The sequence below is a fragment of the Tachypleus tridentatus genome, chromosome 3 (assembly GCF_004210375.1).
Source record: "Tachypleus tridentatus isolate NWPU-2018 chromosome 3, ASM421037v1, whole genome shotgun sequence".
NCBI classification, from domain to species: Eukaryota; Metazoa; Arthropoda; class Merostomata; order Xiphosura; family Limulidae; genus Tachypleus; species Tachypleus tridentatus.
This window is the reverse complement of record NC_134827.1, coordinates 27,938,575-27,964,509: the sequence shown is the minus strand read 5'-3', so window position 1 is coordinate 27,964,509 and position 25,935 is coordinate 27,938,575. Positions and strand designations below refer to the sequence as shown.

Sequence of the window (25,935 nt, the reverse complement as noted above, 5' to 3'; positions counted from 1 at the left end):
GCAAAGAAGTCGACTAGTCCTGACCTCCCTTATCTACTCAATAGAACTAATTCTTAGAACGCCAACATTACATTGCTTGCTTCATTCGGACATCAGTGTACAAGACTGCTTGCGCGAATATTCCCTAATTTTGAGGTTATAAATTAGAGGAAAGGCAGAAGTAACCGCCGCCATATTTTCGGGTACTTTAATCCAGTAGTGAAATTTCTCGTTTTCCTTATGGCTTGAAAGGGGGCCCGGCATGTCCAAGCGCGTTAAGGCGTGGACTCGTAATCTGAGGGTCACGGATTCGCATCCCCGTCGCGCCAAACATGCTCGCCCTTTCAGCCGTGGGGGCGTTATAATGTGACGGTCAATCCAACAATTCGTTGGTAAAAGAGTAGCCCAAGAGTTGGCGGTGGGTGGTGATGACTAGCTGTCTTCCCTCTAGTCTTACACTGCTAAATTAGGGACGGCTAGCGCAGATAGCCCTAGTGTAGCTTTGCGCGAAATTCAAAAATAAACAAAAACAAAAAAATGGCTTTAAAGCGACACGACTTATTGACTAAACAGAGAAGTTTTCCAAATTTTTTCTTCAATATTTGATCAGCTATAAAATTAATGTTTCAAAAAATGACCACTTAATATTTTCTTTGGGAGGGAGAAATGGGTTATACATTGCATATTGCTATATCTCTAGTAGATAAATATGATTGGACAGGGATCGAATCCTTCCATAACTGTCCACTTTAAAATTTTATAATTATATTTATTTTTAAATTATGAGTTTGTTTTGTTTTGAATTTCGCGCAAAGCTACATGAGTGCTATCTGCGCTAGCTGTCCCTAATTTAGCAGTGTAAGACCAGAGGGAAGGCAACTAGTCATCGCCACCCACTGCCAAATCTTGGGCTACTCTTTTACCAACGAATAGTGTGATTTACCGACATTTTATAACGCCCCCACGGCTGAAAGGGCGATCATGTTTGGTGCGACAGAGATTCGAGCCCACGACTCTTAGATTACGAGTCGACCACACTAACCAGCTGACTATGCCTGGCCTTTCTGAACGAGAGTTGAGAGTATAAATATGTACATAACAAAACCATTGTTAAACCTGTACTGTTGTCTATATAGTTTAGTATTTTATGAGCAGGCCTTTCATAAACTTTGGGACCCGGCATGGCCAAGTGGTTGTTTTTAATTTGGCGTAAAGCTACACTAGGGCTGTCTGCGTTAGCCGTCCCTAATTTAACAGGTTAAGACTAGAGGAAATCCAACTAGTCATCACCACCCACCACCAGGTTTTGGACTACTCTTTTGCCAACGAAAAGTTGGATTGATCGTCACAATATAACTCTCCACGGCTGATACATGTTTACAGTCAAATACTTATTTACATTTTAAACCTAAAGACATGTGTTGTCTTTTAGAAGTTTTGGTAGGATGCAATACTTATGTTTCTAGCAGTTACGAATGAATCTTTAACGTATAAAACCTGTTGCTCGTCGTTTCTTTTAGATGTCGGGCTATATATCTCTATGTTTCACTTTCTGTCAGCTTTTTGATGCTGTTTAATATCTAATATTCTTTTAGTGATTGTCGAGGCAGGGTTTTCTTGATGAGTACACTGGAATAGACGGCAACTGCTTGTTCTAGAAGAAAATATATCAGTAGAAGATGACATTTCGAAAGTCTCCTGAGATAAACTATCAATCACGGTTCGCCCTCCACAGTCCACAAGAATACTGTGAAACACCTGAATAACTTACACGCATACTGACCAAACAGTGGTTTCTGAGCGCCTCTGGTTGTCAAACATACTTGTTTGATGTAAGACCAAAATTCATGTTAACTTAGTTAGCTAGTTGATGTTAATCTTTACTTCTAGGTATCCTAGTCAACGTTAATCTTTAGTCCAGTTGATGTTAATCTTTACTTCTAGGTATCCTAGTCAACGTTAATCTTTAGTCCAGTAGATGCTAATCTTTACTTCTAGGTATCTCAGTTGATGTTTATCTTTAGTTCTAGGTATCCCAGTTGATGTTTATCTTTAGTTCTAGGTATCCCAATTGATGTTTATCTTTAGTTCTAGGTATCGCAGTTGATGTTAATCTTTACTTCTAGGTATCCTAGTCAACGTTAATCTTCAGTTCTAGGTATCTTAGTTCATGTTATTCTTCAGTTCTAGGTATCTTAGTTCATGTTATTATTCAGTTCTAGGTATCTTAGTTCATGTTATTCTTAAGTTCTAGGTATCTTAGTTCATGTTATTCTTCGGTTCTAGGTATCCCAGATGATATTAATCTTCAGTTCTAAGTATCTTAGTTCATGTTATTCTTCAGTTCTAGGTATCTTAGTTCATGTTATTCTTCAGTTCTAGGTATACCATTCGACGTGAATATTTCAGTTCTATGAATATGAGTTAATTATTTTTTTTTTCATTTTCAGCATTAGATTTAATTGTGAGAATGTTAATTTGTGTTGATCCTTAATTTATCCTATGGATTTGATGCTAGGTTTTATTTCTTTGAATATCAGTTGTTTCTAACTCTTTAAGGCCACCAATCACTGAACGATCCAAATAATGAAAAATGGTTACAACGAGAACACAAGAAGTACCTTAATTTCACATTCCTTTCTGATACCCTCTTCCATGGATCTTAACGCTGTTGTTATTTCTGATACCCTCTTCCATGGATCTTAACGCTGTTGTTATTTTCTGATAACCTCTTCCATGGATCCTAACGCTGTTGTTCTTTCTGATACCCTCTTCCATGGATCCTAACACTGTTGTTCTTTCTGATACCCTCTTCCATGGATCCTAACGTTGTTGTTCTTTCTGATACCCTTTTCCATGGATCCTAACGCTGTTGTTCTTTCTAATACCCTCTTCCATGGATCCTAACGCTGTTGTTCTTTCTGATACCCTCTTCCATGGATCCTAACGCTGTTGTTCTTTCTGATACCCTCTTCCATGGATCCTAACGCTGTTGTTCTTTCTGATACCCTCTTCCATGGATCCTAACGCTGTTGTTCTTTCTGATACCCTCTTCCATGGATCCTAACGCTGTTGTTCTTTCTGATACCCTCTTCCATGGATCCTAACGCTGTTGTTCTTTCTGATACCCTCTTCCATGGATCCTAACGCTGTTGTTATTTCTGATCGCTTTAATTTCAACGAAAATCCCATCGCGACTATATCCACCATGAAATTAGGGAAACATGATTTTAGAAAATTCTCACAATGAATTTTGAATAGTTTAGCACAGAAAACAGATCGTCTTTAGGTGCATTACTTTGTAAAAAGAAATGGATTTCGCTAAACTCGTAACACAAACGTGGAGATAAAATAACTCATTTTCATTTAAAGATTTCCCTCCAAAAAGTGGACTTAAGGGCAAAAGTGTTCGAAAGTTATAATACCAAGTTATTCCCGAAGGGCAATATTTTCCCGAATATCGTGAATGCTGAAATTGTCCGTAGCATCTGCAGATCGATTCCTGATTTTTGTTATAAGTTTTTAACGAAAATATTTAACTGTCAACGGTCTATTAAATGTTTCATCATCGAATCTTAAACCAAATAATCGGTTTTATACGTGTAACTTTAACACGTTTTCTTTTTGAAGTTTTAAGGCCACCAAAACCTTTGACATCTAAGCAGATACGTGCTGAATATTGTCAGTTATTGTCCAAGTGTCGTTGAAAATTTCAATCATTTCTTTTCTCAAGAACGAGTTGCAGGTTTGTTTGTTTGTTTGTGTGTGCTTTATAATGCACAGAAGTTTTTGTGGCTTGCTCAAGTTCTGTTATTAGTGTTATTTTTCATGTACACTGTAATCAATACTTTTTTGACAACATGTGCTTTGTCCAAAGAACGAGTTCCTGTGGACTGGTGGTAATGATTTTAAATCAAGTGACCATTGTCTGTGGCAGAATGTGTTGACAGATGTTGATTAATGAGAGCTAATTAGCTAATCTTAAATCTTCTTATACATCTCTTCCCATCACAGTAAACTGCAGGTTTATCGGATTGGTAATTAATAACACAATGCAAATAACGGCAATGTTTTATAAGTTGAAACTACATAAAAATTAAAGATTGTAGTATAATCTCATGAGAACTAAAAGACGATGTCATATAGTCTAGTGGTTTTTAAGTGACAGATTACAGGGAAAACTTGTTTGGAGCTAAGCGCATAGCTAGACAATGGGCTATGTATGCTCTGCCCACCACGTGTATCAAAACCCGGTTTCTACTGTTGTAAATCCGCAAATGTACTGCTGTGCCACTGGGTGAGGGGGCTACATGAAAGAAAATAAATTAACAGAAATCACTGCAACTTTTGGGCTACTTTTTACCAACGAAGATTGGGATTGTCTTTCACATTCTAACACTCCCATTGCTGAAAGGGCGAGTATGTTCTGTAATGAAATTCAAATCTCCAACGCGCATATTGTGAGTTGAGTGCCCTAACCACTAGATCCTGCCAAACCTGAAATAAAGTGGAATAATATATTACTTACAAAACACATAAATCACCATTCGTTTGCTCTTAGCGTATAAAATCTTCCATGGCCTGGTGATTAGGGCGCTAAACTCGTATTGTGGATCCCCATCTCTAAGTCGTCCTTCTGGCCCTGGGGAGTTGTAATGTGCTGTGAATCCCACTAATCGTTGGTGAAAGATTAGCCCAAGTGTTGATTAAACTACCTTTCCTCGAGTCTTACATTGCCAAATTAGGAACGACTAGCGTAGATAATCTTCGTGTAGCTTTGCGCGAAATTCAAACCAAAAATAAAGTATTTGTGTTTGCTTCTGTTTTTTGGAAAATATGTTACCAGATTAAGAAAAACCTTTTCTAACTAGCACTTTGAGGTTTCCTTTATTAGAAAATTTTGACCATAGATTGTAAGGCAACACAACCCAACAACTGCGATGTTACTGCTCCCTGCCTTATCATATATATATTTCTTTAACAAACAAAAACAATCCCAAACAAAAATAAGGGAACAGACTATATACGGTGTATCCCCACTGCAATGTGAGTCCTACTTTTTCAGTCATCTCCAAAACCTATGGTATATTTTATATCCCACATTATCCTGTATCCTGCCCTGGAGATCCTTTTGATCTGTGCAGCGTTTTTTATTTCTTATTGGGCTTGTTTTTGATTATTAGAAATATAATTAGTCAGATGTTTGAATTTGCTGTTTCTAACGCAATCCTTCCTTGTGGTTTTGTTTTATTTTATTTGACCAGGCCTGGCAGGGCCAAACGCGTAAGGCGTGCGACTCGTAATCCGAGGGTCGCGGGTTCGCGCCCGCGTCGCGCTAAACATGCTCGCCCTCCCAGCCGTGGGGGCGTATAATGTGACGGTCAATCCCACTATTCGTTGGTAAAAGAGTAGCCCAAGAGTTGGCGGTGGGTGGTGATGACTAGCTGCCTTCCCTCTAGTCCCTAAATTAGGGACGGCTAGCACAGATAGCCCTCGAGTAGCTTTGTGCGAAATTCCAAAACAAACAAACAAACAAACAAACAAAATTATTTGACCATTCGGTATTAATATTTTGTACATACAGTCATGTGAAAAAATTAGGACACCCTATGAAAGCCTGTGAATTTTTGTAACATTTCTGGATATATATATATTTAATCTCAATTTTAACAATACTGAGAGATTATAACTAAACAATTAAAACTGAAGAAAAAACTTTTCAAGATCTTCTGTAAATGTAATTCTACAAAAATGCATATTCTAACTGAGGAAAAGTTAGGACACCCCCACATTTATACCCACAAAATGGCTCAACTCACACACAGGTATATCACACCAGGTGCAAGTAATTAGCAGATTGTTACTCAGCATTTTGAATGAGGCTTGCCCTATTTAAACCTCAGATATTTAGTTTGGTGTGCTCCTGACTGTTGAAGTGAGAGTGAGCACCATGGTGAGAGCAAAAGAGCTGTCTGAGGCCTTCAGAAAGAAAATTGTAGCAGCTTATGGGTCTGGTAAGGGATTTAAAAAGATCTCAAAAGAGTTTGAAATCAGCCATTCCACTGTCCGGAAAATAGTCAACAAGTGGAGGGCTTTCAAAACAACTGCCAACATGCCCAGGTCTGGTCGTCCAAGCGAGTTCACCCCAAGAACAGACCCCAAGATGCTAAAACAGGTCTCCAAACACACTAATATGTCATCACGGGACCTGGGACCTACAGCAGGCTCTGGCTACTGTTGATGTGAAAGTGCTTGCCTCTACAATCAGAAAGAGACTGCACAAGTTTAACTTTCATGGGAAGTGTGCAAGGAGGAAACCTTTGTTCTCTAATAGAAACATCAGGGCCAGACTGTAGTTTGCCAGAGAAAATGTAGACAAAGACCAGGACTTCTGGAATAATGTTCTTTGGACAGATGAGTCCAAAATTGAATTATTTGGACACCAGAACAGAGGACATGTTTGGCGTAAACCAAATACAGCATTCCAGGAAAAGAACCTCATACCAACTGTGAAGCATGGAGGTGGAAGTGTCATGGTTTGGGGCTGCTTTGCTGCAGCAGGATCTGGACAGCTCACAATCATAGAATCCACCATGAATTCTACTGTGTATCACAGGGTGCTTGAGGATCATGTGAGACCATCTGTACGAAAATTAAAACTGAAGCGGAACTGGACCCTGCAACACGACAATGACCCAAAACATACCAGTAAATCCACCAAGGACAGGTTAAAAACTAGGAAATGGAGAGTCCTGAAATGGTCGAGTCAAAGCCCAGATCTTAATCCCATTGAGATGCTGTGGGTGACTTGAAGCGGGCTGTACATGCAAGAAACGCCTCAAACATCTCACAGCTGACAGAATTCTGCAGTGAGACGCTTCTTGTAGCCATCTATCGGTCTCTGACATCTGTCTGAGGAATGTTTGCCCCACTCCTCAATATTGTTAAAAATTAGATTAAATACCTATATATCCAGAAATGTTACAAAAATACACAGGCTTTCATAGGGTGTCTTAAATTTTTCACCTGACTGTATGTGTGGTTGTGTTTTAACAGTCAAAAAGATATATTTTCTGAAAAGGCATGGCAATCAAAGATGAAGTTGGATCACGGCATGAATAACTATGTAGGTTATTTAGTTTTGTTGTTGTTAAACGCAATGGGCTATCTGTGCTTTTCCCACCACGGGTATCGAAACCTAATTTTTAGTATCACAAGCCTTCAGGCTTACCGCTGTGGTACTGGAAAAAGGATTTGTTTATCTAGTAGTAATAAAAGACCACATTGACTGTTCAAATATGTAGTTATGTATCACTAAGTGGCGCTGTATTCAGAAAAATGTGACACTAAAATAGACACTGTAGCTTGCATTAGGAGAGGCCAGGCATGGCCAGGTGGGTTAAGGCGTTCGACTCGTAAACTGAGGGTCATGAGTTCGAATCCCCCCTCGCACTAAACATGCTCACCCTTTTAGCCACGGGGGCGTTATAATTTACGATCAATCCCACTATTCGTTGGTAAAAGAGTAGTCCAAGAGTTGACGGTAGACGGTGATGACTAGCTACCTTCCCTCTAGTCTTACACCACTAAATTAGGGACAGCTAGCGCAAACTGTCCTCGTGTAGCTTTGCGCGAAATTCGAAAAACAAAACATTTGGAGAAAGAAATACACCTGACCCTCCTGGGTATCTAAAATTCAACATACCCACAAAAAAGAAGCGAAGAAATGAAAAAAACAAGCGCTGTCATATGTGCGTGTTTTTTCTTATAAAAAAGCCACATCAGGCTATCTGCTCAGCCCACCGAAGGGAATCGAACCCCTGATTTTAGCGTTATAAATCCGGAAACATAACGCTGTACTAGCGGGGGGACCGCTGTCATATGAACTGCTATGCTATGTAAATAACACGTTCCATGCTAACACGTGTGCGACTGACAAGGAAGCACGTTATCACGTGAAAAATTCAATTAGTTGTATTAATCAATGTACAACTAAATATTTCCTGTTCAATATCAGAAAAATACTACTGCAGAAAATTCTACAGCAAAGCGAGTAAACAATAGGTCATTAGTATGTGATGAAACATTACACTTCAAAAGTAATATATACAATATCCACTGATAATTATTAAACATCATTTCAAATAATTTCAATTAAACAAAATCTGTCCTCTTGAGATTTAATTTTATCATCTACTGACGACGAGTTCGCCTAACGACAAGATGAACTTCTAGGTTGTCTGAAGATCGTAATAACTTCAGTTTCGTCGGTTCTAACTGTAAGATACACATGTTGAAACAGCGTGTTACAGTTAAACTGAATTTGAACACCTTTTACTTTTTCACATTTATGGCTGAGGCCATAGCACAGTTAGATGGACGAGTTACCATCAAACAAAGGGTTTGGTTTGAATTTCGCGCAAATCAACACGAGGACTATCTGCGCTAGCCGTCCATAACTTAGCAGTGCAAGACTAGAGGGAAGGCAGCTAGTCATCACCACTCACTGCCAACTCTTGGGCTATTTTTTTTACCAACAAATAGTGGGATTGACCGTCGCATTATAACGCCCCCCACGGCTAAAAGGGTGAACACGTTTGGTGTGACGGGGATTCGAACCCGCGACCCTCAGATTTCGAGTCGAACGCCTTAACCCACCTTGCCATACCAAGCCCTAAGAAACGTTACGTAGAGCATAACGATTATACGTTATAGGCTTAAGTTGAATAACAAAAGCGAATGAAATAATAAATATTCCTTATTGTTTCTTTAAGTATTTTATAACACACATACAGATGTAAATACATCTTCCAGGGTAAGTTACATAACTCATAGTGGTGTTAATTAAACTATGTATTCATACATACAAGTAGATTGTACGTCATGGTATTAATTTTATCACCTAAATGTCATCACGGACATTTCCGGTTGGAATTCTCCCATATCAATTGTCTTGAAAGTGCAGCAGACATGTGAAGAAAGAACAATGTAATTTCTCTGTGTTGTTTACCCGGGTTCAGCCTCCTATTTACACAACAGTGTGAAGACGTCTGCAGAAGTCTATAGCAACTCAGTGTTGTCGCAAGAATTATTAGAAAAAAGATTGTACTGCGTTGTATCGACTGATGTCCTATCACAAACTTAGACGGATACGATAACAAAATAAAGACTTTCTACATTGATACCAATAAATGTTGTCTCTGTCTTATAGTTGGTTCTTTCATCAAAAACATTATTGTTATTATTATTATATAATCTTGAGATGTTACCCTGATGTGATGTTGGTAATATAATGTCTTCATTCCAGTTTGATATTATTATATGAAACAGTATCTCAAAGATATAACGTCTTATCATTAGTAGTTTATTTAAGAAGATTTTTAACTTCAAAGAAGCTCTAAAGGTGAGAAGGTTTCTTTGTTTGTTTGTTTAGAATTTCGCGCAAACGTGAACTAGGGCTATCAGTGCTAGCCTTCCTTAATTTAGCAGGGTAAGACTAAAGAGAAGGCAGCTAGTCATCACTGCCCACCGCCAACTCTTGGGCTACTCCTTTACCAACGAATAGGAAAATTGATCGTTGCATTATGATGTCCCAACGGTTGAAATATCGATCATATTTGTTGGGAGGGAGACTCGAACCCGTGACCCTCAGATTATGACTCCAGCGCCCTAACGACCTGGTTCCTCGTCAGTTTCATGTTCTCGTAAACGCATGGACGTATTTGGTGACTGGTTCAAGAAAAAAAAATAAAGAACGAGTATTTAATTTCTGAGAAGAAAAAACTGAAATATATATTAAAAATTATGTTTTCATCCTCGATAACGAACCATACAGTTGGTAGGAAAATACCGTTTTGTGGTAAGGTTTTGAACATAAGGCACGTCATCTGGTGCTTGTTTTCCTCACTAAGGCTTAAGAAAGAAACACTGATGCCATTTTGAGTATATATATAATAAACAATATTTGTATTGAATCCTCATTGGATGACTGAAGCAAAAAATAACTTACTTTTCCTTTGAAATATTTTGTATTAAAAACCATATATCAACTAATCAATGATAATACGTATTACTCAGTATATCTGGTATCTAACTGTATATTTGCATACACTCATCAAGAGAGGGCATATTCTAATGAAACGTGATAAAACGCCAAGTTAACAAAAATCAAAAGTAGTTAGAGTGGAACAAATCACCATAAGCTGATCATGGTTTTTCACAGCATTTTTATAAACTAATCAAGTCTACAACGTGTTTCCTTCCAGAAATCTTATCTTTCCAGTAACTTGCTACTATTGTTTCTAATAACTGATCAATCGAACGCCTCGAGTAAGTACTGTTAGCGTTTTTAGTTCTCTAAATACAAATCACTGAAATCAGCAAAGACTGAACATTTCGTAAGCTACAACAGATAAAAAACATCACAATGTAACAATGATGTTTACAAGCACTATTTTCCCAGTCTTCCCATTACGGGTGTTAAAGGATTATGAAATCATGTTCAGTTCGTGTCTTGTTTTTTTTACAGTATTTTGTCACTGATGTTGTAGTGAATAAAAATGACCACTTATTTTGCGTTTATTTCTTTAGCAACATAATCTAAAATACAAGTACCAAATGACTAGTCACACAAACAAAATTAAACATGATGTAACCTACGGGGATTAGAGTTTAAAAAGCACGAGACTGTCTTTATAAAAACGGTTGTGGAGACTCCCTACGAAGCAGCTAGCTTTAACAGAGAAAGGTTTAATTAAATGCCCAGATGCAGCGAGCTCAACATAACAACCAATCGTTTATTTCTAATTAGTACGTCTTGACATTGTAACGTGAGTTGACATTCAGTAACGTTTTCTAACGATAACAATGACGCAATACTGTATGACATCCAGATGCCATTATAATAGAATGTTTAGATAACATGGCAGGAAACTAAAGATGGATGAGGCTCTTTCTTCTATTCAGAGGCGACCTTATAGTTATTTTTATTTCCATAAAGAAAGGGGCGCTGAGTAATCAGTAGCCAGCCTACTGGATAAAAAAAAAAAAATGTTAACATGGTTTAATTAGAGCGAAACCATTGTGATCAGCGAAGCCTTAGGCGTCGTACGTAAAGATGCAGTCAATGAAACAACTTGAGCAGCTGCATAACTGGCGTCTTGACATCATTATTTTAACAATTGTTTCCTAGTTATTTCTACAACAAAAGTTCACTTTTCCAAGTGATGCTATAGATAAAGTTCAGTTCTATATATATATAAGTGCGCGAAAAAAGGAAATATTCTTGTTTTTACCAAACAGAAACAAATAAAAGTTCTCACTTTGTCAAGTCTTGTAAAATTACCACCTGCCCCTCTCTCTCTCACTACAGTGGTTAGAATTCACCATTTCATGATCTCATACAGAATTTAAAAAAAATGGAGTCCATAAAAATGGATATAGGAGTGTCTGAGAAGGACTTTTCCCCCTGAAAATCTGAAGTGTGTATAATTGTAAAAAAACTGGAGTCCACAAAAATGGTTATTGGAGTGTCTGAGAAGGACTTTTCCCCTTGAGAATCTGAAGTGTGTATAATTTTAAAAAAAACTGGAGTCCACAAAAATGGATATTGGAGTGTCTGAGAAGGACGTTTCCCCCTGAGAATCTGAAGTCTGTATAAATTTGATAAACATGTATATTTATATATATCTTCATTCCAATTCCTTATACTTTCCATAGAGGGACAAGCGGTGTTTTGCCACACGAGACAGAGTAAATTCTTTCAGTGATGTCGAGAAACCCACTTGTTGAGAAATTTATATGCAAAAACGGCTCGTTTGGGTTGAGAAAATATTTTACATAGAAGGTCGAAACGTTGTTCGCTCTTCTATGTAAAATATTTTCTCAACCCAAACGAGCCGTTTTTGCATATAAAAGAGTAAATTCTTTGCATACGATCTATAGATTCCACGCCGCTCTGAAGAACCCTAAAGTGCTACATCGTGCGTCGTTTCTGTGATAACCGCCGGATGGTGCCTGTTGTCGGTCTTTTCTTCGCTGCTTGCTTTCCGTCCATAGCCACTGTTTGTTTGTTAATACATGCGTCAGTAATGTGCGTGCAATATGTAATAGTGTAAATATGCACTAGTTTTTTGTTTTCTTTTCATACGTGGCTTAACCTGATATCCAAACACGAGTGGGACGAAGAGAAAGTAAATTACTGAGCTTCCCCGGTTGATTCCGACCCAGAGCTCCGGCTAGAGTCCAGTTAAATCTTAAACCGAAATACCTGCTATGTTTTCTCTCTCTCTATCCGACACTTTCCGTTAATTTCTACCGGGCACTCCCATTAGCAAATTAGCAATAAGAAACCTGAATGACCAGTACTTTCTACCACCATCAACAACGTCTTTTCCTTTACATGCTGAACTGACCACTAGAAATAGGATCTTCAAGCTACCACCCCCACCTGAATCAAGTTATATCCAATGATGTTCACTGGTGGGATGGAATATCTAATAGTGACACCGATCCATCAAAGATCTCTGGTGGGTTTTAAATCTATCCTAATACTTTGGAAGAAACATACTTTAGGCCTGTCTTCAATCTATAGATGTATATAGATTGTGTCTCACAACACAGACGGTCCACATCGTTTTCCCACAGCGAAATAAAAACATAACTGACCCCAGAAAGCAATTAAATGTAATATTTATACCACTTATATCTCTATGTTGTTTGTTGTTTTTTATTTCTATTTAATATTTTACTATTTCTTTCGATTTTATTTTCGGCATTGAGAAAAAGGGAGGGGGGTCCAGACTCCCCCCCCTCTGGGGCATAACCACATTCATCAACAATACGCACATTCAACAATTTTATTTAGAACTACCAAGTTTTCCAACTTATTGTTGGCTCAGTTTATTACGCTTAAAATCGGACTTTAATTGTGACATCAAGTGATGAACGAGATTGTCCGTTTGTAACTAAGCAACGGGCATCAAATCCCAAATAATAAATCTCTAAGCCCTTGAACTTAATTGAACTCACTGGTTGAACTTATTAATAAAAAAAGACTAAATGGCATATGGGTCAGGTTGTACCTAACTACTCGAGTAAACATACAAATATTTGTCCTAATTCTACGCCACATATATATATATATACCATTATGGTAAACATAACTTCAAACTTAAGTTTGCAATATTGAAATGGTATACTTAATACACAAACCTTTTGTGAAGAAACATTTTGGTGTGAAACATTTCGTGATTCGTCATTAAGCTAGGCAACAAATGCAAACAAACCTATTCTTCGATGATTGTAGATTTCACAGGATTCCGTTATAAAGTTGACTGGATATTTGAGTTAAATGAAAGGAAAATTACAGTAGCTATACAATATAGTGTAGAGTGGTCAAACTGAAAGTAGGTTAATTCAAACTACAACTACCTCAAGTAATACAATGTAGAAGTAGGGTAACTGAAACTAAACCTACCTCAAGTAATACAATGTAGAAGTAGGGTAAACTAATCCTACCTCAAGTAATACATTGTAAAGGTAGGCTAACTGAAACTAAAACTACCTCAAATAATACACAATAAAAGTAGGTTAACTGAAACTAACCATAAGTAATACAGTGTAGAAGTAGGTTAACTGAAACTAACCTCAAGTAATACAGTGTAGAAGTAGGTTAACTAAAACTACTACTACCTCAAGTAATACATTGTAAAGGTAGGCTAACTGAAACTAAAACTACCTCAAATAATACAGTGTAGAAGTAGGTTAACTGAAACTAACCATAAGTAATACAGTGTAGAAGTAGGTTAACTGAAACTAACCATAAGTAATACAGTGTAGAAGTAGGTTAACTGAAACTAACCATAAGTAATACAGTGTAGAAGTAGGTTAACTGAAACTAACCACAAGTAATACAGTGTAGAAGTAGGTTAACTGAAACTAACCATAAGTAATACAGTGTAGAAGTAGGTTAACTGAAACTAACCACAAGTAATACAGTGTAGAAGTAGGTTAACTGAAACTAACCACAAGTAATACAGTGTAGAAGTAGGTTAACTGAAACTAACCACAAGTAATACAGTGTAGAAGTAGGTTAACTGAAACTAACCACAAGTAATACAGTGTAGAAGTAGGTTAACTGAAACTAACCACAAGTAATACAGTGTAGAAGTAGGTTAACTGAAACTAACTACAAGTAATACAGTGTAGAAGTAGGTTGACTGAAAGTAAAACTACTGCAAGTAATACAATGTAGGAGTCAGCTAACAAGAGGGAAAACTACGGCAAGTAATACGATGTGGTAATTAGGTAACGGAAACGAAAATTACACCATAAAATATGAAGTAATGGGCTAAGTGAAACGATAACTCCAACCAGAATAACAAACATTACAGCATACTGAGCAATTTAAAACGGATGAAATTCATCTTTTTAAATATTTCAGGAACGCCTTTACGAACACCTTTATTTTTAACGAAAGAACATTATACATTAACGAGATTTTTAAATACGATAGTTTACATATCTTGACGTACATTTTCAACTTTTTTTCACAAATCACCACTTTCCTAAATAATTGCGTCAAAAGAATTAATACAATAACTGTGTTCATACAAAAAGTGGCACAGCGGTGTGTTTCCGGACTCATAACGCTAGAAACCAGGTTTCGATACTCATGGTTGGTAGAGCACAGATAGCCCATTGTGTAGCTTTGTGCTTAATTCCGAACAAATAAACAAATTTCATCAGATATTTTGAGGATCATAACATTTATAATGGAAGGTTTGGACGTAAGTATAGGATGTTTCAAAACGTGTCACTAGGTGTCGCATGCCTTTAGTTATTCTCTTGTTTTGTTGGGTTGTTTTTTTTGGAATTTCGCGCAAAGCTACACGAGAGCTATATGCGTTAGCCGTCCATAATTTAGAAGTGTAAGACTAGAGGGAAGGCAGCTAGTCATCACCACCCACCGCCAACTCTTGGGCTACTCTTTTACCAAGGAATAGTGGGATTCACCGTCACATTATAACGCCCCCACGGCTGAAAGAGCGAGCATGTTTCATGCGACGTGGATACGAACCAATGAATTCACGTAAAATATTAAGGTCGAATTCTAGTTCTTTTATAAATACCCTGTAATTCTCTTTAAATATATTGATTCGAATGTAGCGCTAAAATGAGCAACTTTTAGCTCACCACGCACAGTTTATCAATAACACACACACATTGTGATTTAGAACAAAAACATTCTCAGCTTCATCACTCACAAACACGAGAAACAATCTATCATAGCGACGTGTTATGTACTGGACTTTCAGTCGAATTTTTACAGGAATGACATACGACTGAGTGTCACATCGAAAGATGGAACTTAATGATTTGTTGGATAAATGACAAACTTTAAAGTGCAGCAACTGACTAGAGGTAATTTTATACGTTGACTGAAAAATTTGATGAGATTTCATTATATCTTGGTATTAAATTAGTTAACTTATCTCTCACAAGGTATGATTGTTTATTTTGAATTTCGCGCATAGCTACTCGAGGGCTATCTGCTCTAGCCGTCCCTAATTTAACAGTGTATGACTAGAGCGAAGGCAGCTAGTCATCACCACCCACCGCCGACTCTTGGGCTACTCTTTTACTAACGAATAGGGGTATTCACCGTTACATTATAACGCCCCCACGGCTGAAATGGCGAGCATGTTTGGTGCGACGGGGATTCGAACCCCAACCCTCAGATTACGAGTTGAATGCCTTAACCTACTTGGCTATGCCGGGCCTATCATTGGTGTGTCCAGATTGTAAATCCGCGAATTAAGGGCTCTCGTCCCGTTATCGTAGAAAAAGCTCTCCGCACCTTGAGACTTTGAGTATGCTATAGTAGTAACAATCCAATCTCAATAGTTGAACAAACTAGCTTAAGTGTTTAAGTTTATTGACTAAGCCTCTTCCTTCTAGTATATAATATTAAATAGCCACTATATATCTTTCTGCACAAATTGACTCACAGCGAATTGTTATTTTCTTAATATAAAACCAGGTGGCAAAACGTATTTTGTACTTGATGTTCCTGTGATAATACCGACAAGGGTAACGTTTCGTTCGTTCCAAAATTATTCTGGCTTCTTAAAAAAAAATATGCGATCAAAGTTTATGCAAAATCTACAGAACCTTGTAATGGGTAAAACTTTTTACAATAACAAAGAAATTATCCGTAAAGAAATTATAGATTAATTTTAAACTGGTTCTTTGCTACTTTGTATTCAATAGAAATCTATAAAATCAAAAATCGTAAACAGTGTTCATATCTGTCAAACCGTTCCTTGAATGAATGTGTAATACGTAATCAAAAGCTAGTGTTATCTGTGTTACACAATAGCATCATTTAAAGAAACATGTGGGAAATAGTAACTGCATGGGTCTGACAGGACTGAAAACAGCTACATTTGGTTCATGTAGAACCAGAGAATTTCAGAAACTTTATTTTTTGATATATCTTATGCTCACAAAAAACGGAAACTTTGATGCTTTGCTGACTGACATACGTATAGGAAAATGTTGCTCACAATTACTGTTTTTTTTTTTGTTTTTAAATCATTCAAAAATTCTCAGATTTTCCGAACAGCACCACTGATAATTTATGGGAGTAAATTGAAGACAAATTTATGTCAAGGAACTATGAATCGTCAAACTAAAAACTGAAGAACTTGAAACTCATAATAAAATAACAAAAATCAGTGTCGAGGTTTGATAACTGTGCCGTCAATTAGTTTTTTGTTTTTTTTTAATTTCGCACAAAGCTACTCGACGGCTATCTGCGCTAGCCGTCCCTAATGTAGCAGTGTAAGACTACAGGGAAGGCAGCTAGTCATCACCACCCACCGCCAACTCTTGGGCTACTCTTTTACCAACGAATAGTGGGACTGACCGTGACTTTATAACGCCCCCAGGGCTGGGAGGGCGAGCATGTTTGGCGTGACGGGGATGCAAACCCGCGACCCTCAGATTACGAGCCAATCGACAACAAACAATATGTAATTATACAAATTGTAGCTTCTATTCCTTAAAATGTAAAGTTTAAATATAGAAAGCTTGCGAAGCGCTACACATTAATAGGCTTAACATTTTGATAACAATCACGCTTACTGCACATTCTTATTCTCTCTATTTGTCCCTTATGGGTTCAGAATCAGAAATACTTAAAAGTAGTATTTAAACCACTTACCTCTTGTTCTTATTACCAAGTGGTACCGTTTCTATAATGTTTATTTATTCGGATTTCAGGCAGAAATAACACTCTTATTAACAAGAACTAACGATAAACTTTATTAAGTTTCTGGCCCGACATGGCCAGGAGGTTGAGGCACTCGACTCGTAATCCGAGGGTCGTGGGTTCGAATCCCCGTCACACCGAACATGCTCGCTCTTTCAGCCGTGGGGACGTTATAAAGTGATGGTCAATCCCACTATTCGTTGGTAAAAGAGTAGCCCAAGAGTTGGCGATGGGTGGTGATAACTAGCTGCCTTCCCTCTAGTCTTACACTGCTAAATTAGGGACGGCTAGCGCAGATAGCTCTCGTGTAGCTTTGCGCGAAATTCAAAACAAACCAAACCATTATTAAGTTTCTTCTTACTATAACCCCTCCCATGGCACCTCAACAGTAGCCTGAATTGTGCCAACACAATTTCACAAACACTTTATTCTTACCTACGTAAAACCGACTCACGCACACCGCAAATATACGGCATCCCCAAACCTCATAAACCAGATTGTCCATTACGACCAATAATGTCCACATATGAATCGTTTAATTACAGTCTTGGTAAATACATAGCATGGGCATTCTCCAAATATGTAACATCAGCCAGCTCATTCATCAAAGACTCTTTTAATTTCAAGTCTGATCTAAATCAACTTAATCATAAAGCCTTAATGGCCAGTTTCGATGTTATATCCCTCTTTACAGAAGTTCCAACCACTGAAGCCTGCAAGATAGCCTTAGAACTCTATATCCGAGACCCTAACCCAACTATAGAAATTCCCAGTAACCAGTTAGCAACCCTCATAGAATTCACCACGATAAAGACAAACTTCATGTTCAACAACCAAACTATATACAAACAAATGGCCTAAGCATGGGCAACCCAGTATCACCAGTTCTAGCCAATATTTTCATGACACAAGTTGAAACAGAAGCAATTAACACAGCATTACATCCACCACTATACTGGTACAGATATGTAGACGACACGGTTGCGGGATTCAAATCTACAGAACACATACTTAATTTTTTTCAATCACATTAACTCTATACATCCCAACATCAACTTCACATGTGAACAGGAAGAAAGCAATCAAATATCATTTCTTAACCTCAAAATTACAAGAACTGATACACAATTCAAAACAGAAATCCACCGAAAAATCACCCATACTGGACTATACATTCCTTGGGACTCAGCACATGAAACAAAACAAAAACTCAACATACTAAGAAACCAAATAAACACAGCCATAAAACTATGCTCACCAGATAAAATTAACGATGAATTAGACAAAATAAAACAATACTTCATCAACATCAATAAGTTTCCTCCACAAACCGTAGAAAACATTATACGCACCCACCTAGACAGAAAGCAAAATCAACCAACTAAAGTAAATACAGCTCACGAATCAAAAAACCAGGAAACCATATACTGCTGTATACCATATATTCCTGACATCAGTAGAAAAATAACCAACATTTGGCAAAAACTAGTAACGAAATATGACATTCCAGTTAATACCAAATTTACTCAAAAACCAGGCACAAAACTGAGGTCTATACTATGTAAAAAACTACACTGACAAACACCACACCAACATTATTTATAAAATACAATGTGATAACTGCCACGACTTCTATATTCGAGAAACAAGTAGAAAAATTGAAACCAGATTCAAAGAACATAAAAAGTCACCTTCACACGTTTTCGAACACTGCAAGTCAAATAAACACAACATAACCATAGAAAACACTCAAATACTAAATAAAGAAACAAACATAAACAAACGCAAAATTAAAGAAGCCTTACTTATACAACAACTTAAACCCAAAATAAACCAATATAAAGGAACGCCTTTATACCTATATTAATATAATAAAATAAATAAAAATTATATATTCAAACATCTAATACCGCCCTCTACATTTCGACACACAGTTACACAACTCCTTTCAAACATGTGGTCAGCTTCCGGTCAGTTACCTCCTTCTTTGTGAACCTGACGATGACCAAAGAAGGTCGAAACGTTGTTCGCTCTTCTATGTAAAATATTTTCTCAACCCAAACGAACCGTTTTTGCATATAAGTAGCCTGAAGAGCTTATAATGCTGAGTTTTGATACCCACAACCGATAAAACACAAATAGCTCACTCTGAAGCTTGTTGCTTAAGAATAATCAGACAAAAAGTTTCTGCTATTACTCAAGGTGGCCCGTAATGCTCTGGTGGTTAGGACGCTCGACTCGCAATCTGAGTGTCACTGGTTCGAATCCCCGTCATATCGAACATGCTCCCTGTGGGTCCATTACAATGTTACGGTCAATCCCGTTATTATTGAGCTATCCATCTGTGCTCTACCCACCACGGGTATCGGAACTCAGTTTCTAGCGTTGTGAGTCCACAGGCATACAGTTGTGCCACAAGGGGACATAGTTTTAATTTCAACTGAGTTTGTACTAAAGATATATTTTTCTCAACCTTTCCATCAGTAGTAAATCTCAAGGGTTATAGCGCTAAATTTTGGGTTCAATCCCTGTGGTGAACATAACCCTGTGCTAAAAACAGAAAAACAAACAAAACTGGTATTTTCCATTCAGTGATTGTTAGAATAATTATTTAAAACTATTTCAGTTGGGGTTTAAAGTTTTGGGGTTTTTTCCCCAGTATACTCTGTATTTTTTGCTAATTACTTTTATACCATACGTTGATAAAAGCAGAACCCAGGGTTATTCAAAAAAGTCTGAAACACTGCGTCTACTTTGATGTTTTAAAAAGACATATAAGTAAATTACAACGAATTCGATTACAGTATAACACGTCTTGTTCGTCAACATTAAGCGATAGAGAACCAATCAACGATTTTCTCGTCAATTAAAAAAAAAATTAAATTTATGAAATGCCTATAAGTACTCATTACACATTCTAGTGTCGTTTCCGTAGCAACCACGAAACTTTCTCGGGAGAATAAAACTATGTAATTTCCGCAGGAAACTAAAGAAACAAAAAAACGAGAGTTAATTTATAAAATAATTCTGTGTGTAAAACCTATGGAGTTTTAGTAGTGTATAGATTTACATCAATACACACCACTGAAATTTAGACGTACAAGAAGTTGACTATTTTGGACTCCAGAATACAGATAAGGTTTCATTAGTTAAATCTAGTGCTAAACAAAAAAGTGTGTATTTTCTTATAGCAAAGCCACATCGAACTATCTGCTGTGCCCACCGAAGAGAATCGAACCCATGATTTTGGCGATATAAATCCGTAGTCTCACCGCTGTACAAGCGGGGTGGGTGGGAATAAAAAACACACGATACGTTTTCCCCCCTTCTCTTCTGGGCACAAAACATTAACTTGCGTTTACATTCATATCAATCTAACTCTAAACAACACACAAATAAGAGATACGTAGCTTGTATTTAGTGGGAGAGGAACCTCTGGTTACATTCCATGCCTAATTTATCTCACCATGTCCGTACGGCATTGCCAAGTTTTCATTGTGAAACTGTGACTAATCTTCCCGGAATAAACGTTGCAAAAGTCCCAAGCATAACTGAAAGCGCTATTAGTTTTGTTTCTCCACCAAATAGATGAACCAGATACCTGAGAAATGTCCCCTCCTCTTCATTATATATTTATAACATTTATAAAGTAAGCGTAAAATAAAAGAGGAAACGTCATGTCGGTATTTATTTTTTTTTTTTTTTTTTTGCGTGTTCAAGTAGTGCATTTTAATAACAATACAGTTACCTTGAATTTGATATTTTGGCGACCGGTTAACTTTTGAGGCAATCATATTCAAGATAACGCAAAAACGTTAAGTAAAGAAACTTATAATACTACATATAGAATTGTGCTTATACAGTCACGCACGCATGTCACCAGTGATAATTAAGTAAGAACGTACGAGCAGGATTAAGTAGCAGTAATATCTGCAGCTAAACCCTGATGCATTGTTTTTCCATAATAATAATATGTCGACCTTTCTGTAAAAACTAAGAAGAGTAATGGGCCTTAGTCTTGTTAATGCATATATTTTTAAGATATTCCAGCTTATTCTTTAAAAAATATATAAGACCGCGAGCTAGACGCGTGCATACAGAAAGCTGAATCACTGTAGAGGAAACAATACTCACGCAAACAGACTGCATGTTAAAGAGTTAGCTGTAAGATCGGTTTTGGCCATGGAAACTGAACAGTGAAATTGACATGTATCGTTTAAATTTTGTATATATTTCCCTTTACTCCTAAGACTATAAAACGTACTTTTATCTCATTAATCAAGCACCCAAAAAGCCTTTTTTATAATGATAAATTATTTGGCAAAGGTCACTTCTAATCGAAGCCTGTTATAATATCCAATGTAAAGAATCAACCAAACAAATCGGGTGAAGCCACTCTTTTTGTTTCTTTTTTCATGTAAAATATACGTGTGACTGCAGCAGTGATTAGTGAGGTTAGTTACAATATTGACTGTAATTTGGTTAACACTTCTTGTGCAGTTCGTATGTGGACCATTTGACTAACAAAAACCATGGACCCACAAGTAGATTAGTGCATAAATACTCTAGAAAAACAAAGAGATTGTACCCTATCATTAACTTCAGAAGTACTTTATGGTAAGGTCGTGGCGATCAGATATCAAACTGTTGTCATCATTAGAAGCCTCATACAATTATTTAAGTCTGATTATCAACTAGTTACTATTTTTAATTAATTACTAAATTTTAGTTATCTTACTTTTCGGCTGCTAATTTAATGACGTCACCAAAGAAGTCCTGAAAAGGACTCTTTTTTTTTTTTATGTTGGTAATAGCCTGTAATTCATCCTGGACGTTCTTGATAAAGAGGCTTGCGTATCACGCAGCTTATGTGGATTGGAAAGACACACTCATACACCTCTATACATTTCCCTCACTATAGCTATTGGTAGTTAGTAGTTACCATAACTTTGTTCACGTTTATGGTAATTAGTTAAAATGATTAAATTTCTACTTACTCTGTCTGGGCACCATGAAACATTGTTGTTGACTTGACTTTGTTTGTTCTTTGTAACGCTTCACGTTGCATCTGATGAAGAATGAATCTCCGTTTTCACAGTTTTTTCTTACTGTGCATTTTCTAAAACATCTTGTACATTTCAGAACAATATCATCTCTGTAAAACATACTTAGTGTCGTGAAGGTACGTACAATATGCGCGTAAGGAATGAGCAGCTCAGTTCTAACAATGAATCGACTTACACTGACTTACACATTCTTGTTTTAACGTCAGACGACGCAGTAGTAAGCGAACACCTAGTGCGAACTTGACGCACTGATACATTCGTGGTGAGAAAGCTTAACAGTCGTTACTTTGCCTGTAACAGCACACGTAATCATATGATCCACACTCGGTATGGAAAAGTGCATACAAGTTCATTATTATAACCAGCTGGGCCGTGAGACAGCGAATAAAAATAAAGTGTTTCTTCTGTTGGGTTCATCTTTCTTCACTCTAACATACGAATTTTGAGATAATAATTTTGATGACGTTCGTTATGTTTGATAGCCAAGAGCGGCATTTATTTATTTATTTTTTTTGCTTCACGTGAATGGCGGAAAAGAGTACGTATGTGCATCATTTCCTGGAGTAATAACAAAGGAGAAAACAGAAAAGTACGTCAAACTCGTAAAATGGGAAAAAGGGTTTTGGAATCCCTCTGAGTCATACCCAAAAAACCCTGAACGTTTCATGTTGGTCAAAGGTCAGAAAGGTTAACGATTTTCATCACAGGTAGAACAAAAAGTGTTTTATATCATCTATTTGTAATGCCACTAACTTATTCAGCAATTTTCTTTGTTTTTTGAATTTCGCGCAAATCTACACGACACTATCTGACTTTTGAAACTATAGAGTAGAATCAAATCGTTGTATAAACAGAACCCAAAGCAATTCTTGGATTATTCTAATCTGATCGTATAGTCAGTTAACGTACCCACGGCCCACACTAATATAAAAATTGTTTGTTTGTTTGAATTTAGCAGTGTAAGACTAGAGGGAAGGCAGATAATAATCAACACCCACCGCCAACTCTTGGGCTACTATTTTACCAACAAATAGTGGGATTAACCGTGATAATATAACGCCCTAACGGCATGAAAGGGTAGCATCTTTGGTGTAACGGGGATTCGAACCCTAGACCCTCGAATTACGAGTAGAGCGCCTTAACCACCTGGCCATGCTGGGCCAACTGTTTGTGTAAGTTGTTATTAACTTTCCTCATAATCACTGCAACAAAGTTGTGGTGGTTGTTGTGTGTACGTTTATTTACGCTTTGGCAGTGGCTTGCATGGCCAAGTGGTTAGGGTCCTTAACTCGCAATCTGAGACTTGCGGTTTCCAATACCCATCGCACGAAACACGCTTCCCTTTCGGCCATGGAGATGTTATAATATTACGGTCAGTCCCACTATTCGTTGGTCAAAGAGTAGCCCAAGAATTGGCGATGGGTGGTAATTACTAGCTCCCTTCCTTTTAGTCCATCTCTGTTAAATTAGGGACGGCTAACGCAGATAGCCCCCGAGTAGTTTTGCGCCAAAATTCAAAACAAACCAAATCAAGTTGGCGAGAACAGTTACTGTTATACTTGTCCTAAGAAGTTAGTATTAGGCTTACTACATGTTTAAACCGTTTTACCATCACTTCCGGTAGGGGGCGAGCGTATTGCAATCATTTTTTAATAATGGGTAGATATGGCTTTTCCGCGGTTTTGGTTAATAACCCTGTGAAGTGTAGTTGGATTTGTACCGAATTTCATCCTTACATTAAGTATGAGAGTTCTTATTATATTAAAGTCAAAGCTCAGAAACTTTCACCAGTTATATAAAAGTTGGTAAAAGTATACGGGACCTGGAGAGTTTGAATGATAAGAGTATTACAATGGGGTCCATGCATTTGTGTGTTTTAACTCGTGTATCTCAAAAGTTAATAGACTGATGTTCAATAGAATTTTACATAACATAGGAGGTCAGAATGGGACAGTCCTTCCGGAAACTTGATCAAGATCTGGATTCTGGATCACTTTGAATCGTTGTTAATAAATGGAGGTATTTTTTTGCAGTTTTGGATTAAGTAATAGCTCAGTAAATTATAATCGGGTTTGTACCAACTTTCATAGGCACGTAAAAGTTGAGCCTCTTCAAAAAAACGAACCGGATCGCTGATCATTTTGGATATGAAAAATCATTTTATGAGTTTTTGAAGGTGAAATTTGACGTTATCCAAAATAAACGCATGTGATCTCGAAATGAAGCAAAAAACTCTGAGTTGTTTGTTTTGCTACCGGAGGAGTTCTGTATAGAGCGAAACGCATCTTCGGCAAAGCACAAACATTCTGCATCAGCTAACACAATCATGCACTATTTTGTTATCCTGTAGCGATGTTGTTGTTTTCAAACTTCAGCTTGTTTTCTAGTATTCATACACCAGTGTTGTTTTAACACAAGTTGTTTTTTTCTTCACAATGTAAAATTTACGTTAGATTTAGTTTGTGAATTATGTAGAATTCGTTTTTTATAGTAAAGAAAATTTATCAAGAAAACGTTGAAATCATTTTTGCTTCTCTGTAACAATGATTATCAGATTGTGTTTCATGGAACTTTAGTGTTCCAGGAAGAGTCATTAGATGTTTCCCAACTGGTGGTGGTTGCAATATATACTTTTAAATTATCGAGTTTTAACTCGTGAGGAACCAAATGTATTTACAAAGATCGGTCTCATTGAAAACATTGAATAAAGGGATAAAACATTAGAAGCTAGTGTGAGTGTTCTAATATACAGAGGGTAAGGAACTCACTAAAACTTGAGACACTACAGTGTGAAAGTAGAGCGAACGTTCTAAAACACAGGTGAATGAGTGCTTAATATAGGCATAAACACCTATGTAGTTTTTGAACACTTGGTGGGTTAAGACGTTCGACTCGTATTCTGAGGGTCGCGGGTTCGAATCCGGTCGCACCAAACATGCTAGCCCTTTCATCCATGGGGCGTTTATAATGTGATGGTCAATCCCACTATTCGTTGGTAAAATAGTAGCCCAACAGTTGGCGGTGGGTGTTGATTATTATCTGCCTTCCCTCTAGTCTTACACTGCTAAATTAGGGACAGGTAGCGCAAATGGCTCTCGTGTAGCTATGCGCGAAATTCAAACCAAACCACAAACAGCTAACTTTAATTATTCAGTAGTTGCTATTAACACTACTATTTAATGTTAACGTATACCAGTTCCTTCATTCTTCACCGGTTGTTTGCCTAGAATGTAGACAATGTTCAATTCAATTCGTTTTTACATTCTGTATTCATTCGCCGCCGACTTTCAAGAGGTTGTAATTATCAAGTAATAAATATTAATGATATATTTTTAAAAAAACATTCTTATGCTGGTAGATTTTGCATTCAATCGATTATATCTATTATTGTACAAAAATGGAATACAAAGAATATTTAGACTGTTTAAGTCTGACAAAAAAAAAAAAACAAAAAAACTCGAGCGACAACTGGCATTGTTGACCTGAAATGGATTGTTCTCGCACGTTCACGGAATTGAACTTCAACTAAGCTGTGCCAAAACAAAACTTTATATTCGTTATCTATAAACATAATAAACGTTTTGAGCTGGTTTTAACATATGAAAAGATCATCTC

At 37.1% G+C, this 25,935-nt stretch overlaps 1 protein-coding gene across 11 annotated transcripts in view; it reads right to left on the bottom strand.

Moving 5' to 3' along the window:
- Positions 1–25,935, bottom strand: part of LOC143246601 (tetraspanin-9-like) — a 71,874-nt gene that overhangs the window by 32,840 nt on the left and 13,099 nt on the right. For 4 of the 11 annotated variants that reach the window (XR_013026065.1, XR_013026063.1, XR_013026062.1 and 1 more), the window contains exon 2: positions 13,192–13,313. The exons of 6 other annotated variants lie outside the window; for them this stretch is intronic. The gene's annotated coding sequence lies outside the window, so the exon portion shown is untranslated. Of the gene's footprint in view, positions 1–13,191; positions 13,314–22,251; positions 22,571–25,935 lie in introns of those variants that run through there. One more of the 11 variants, XM_076493613.1, reaches the window with a different exon arrangement.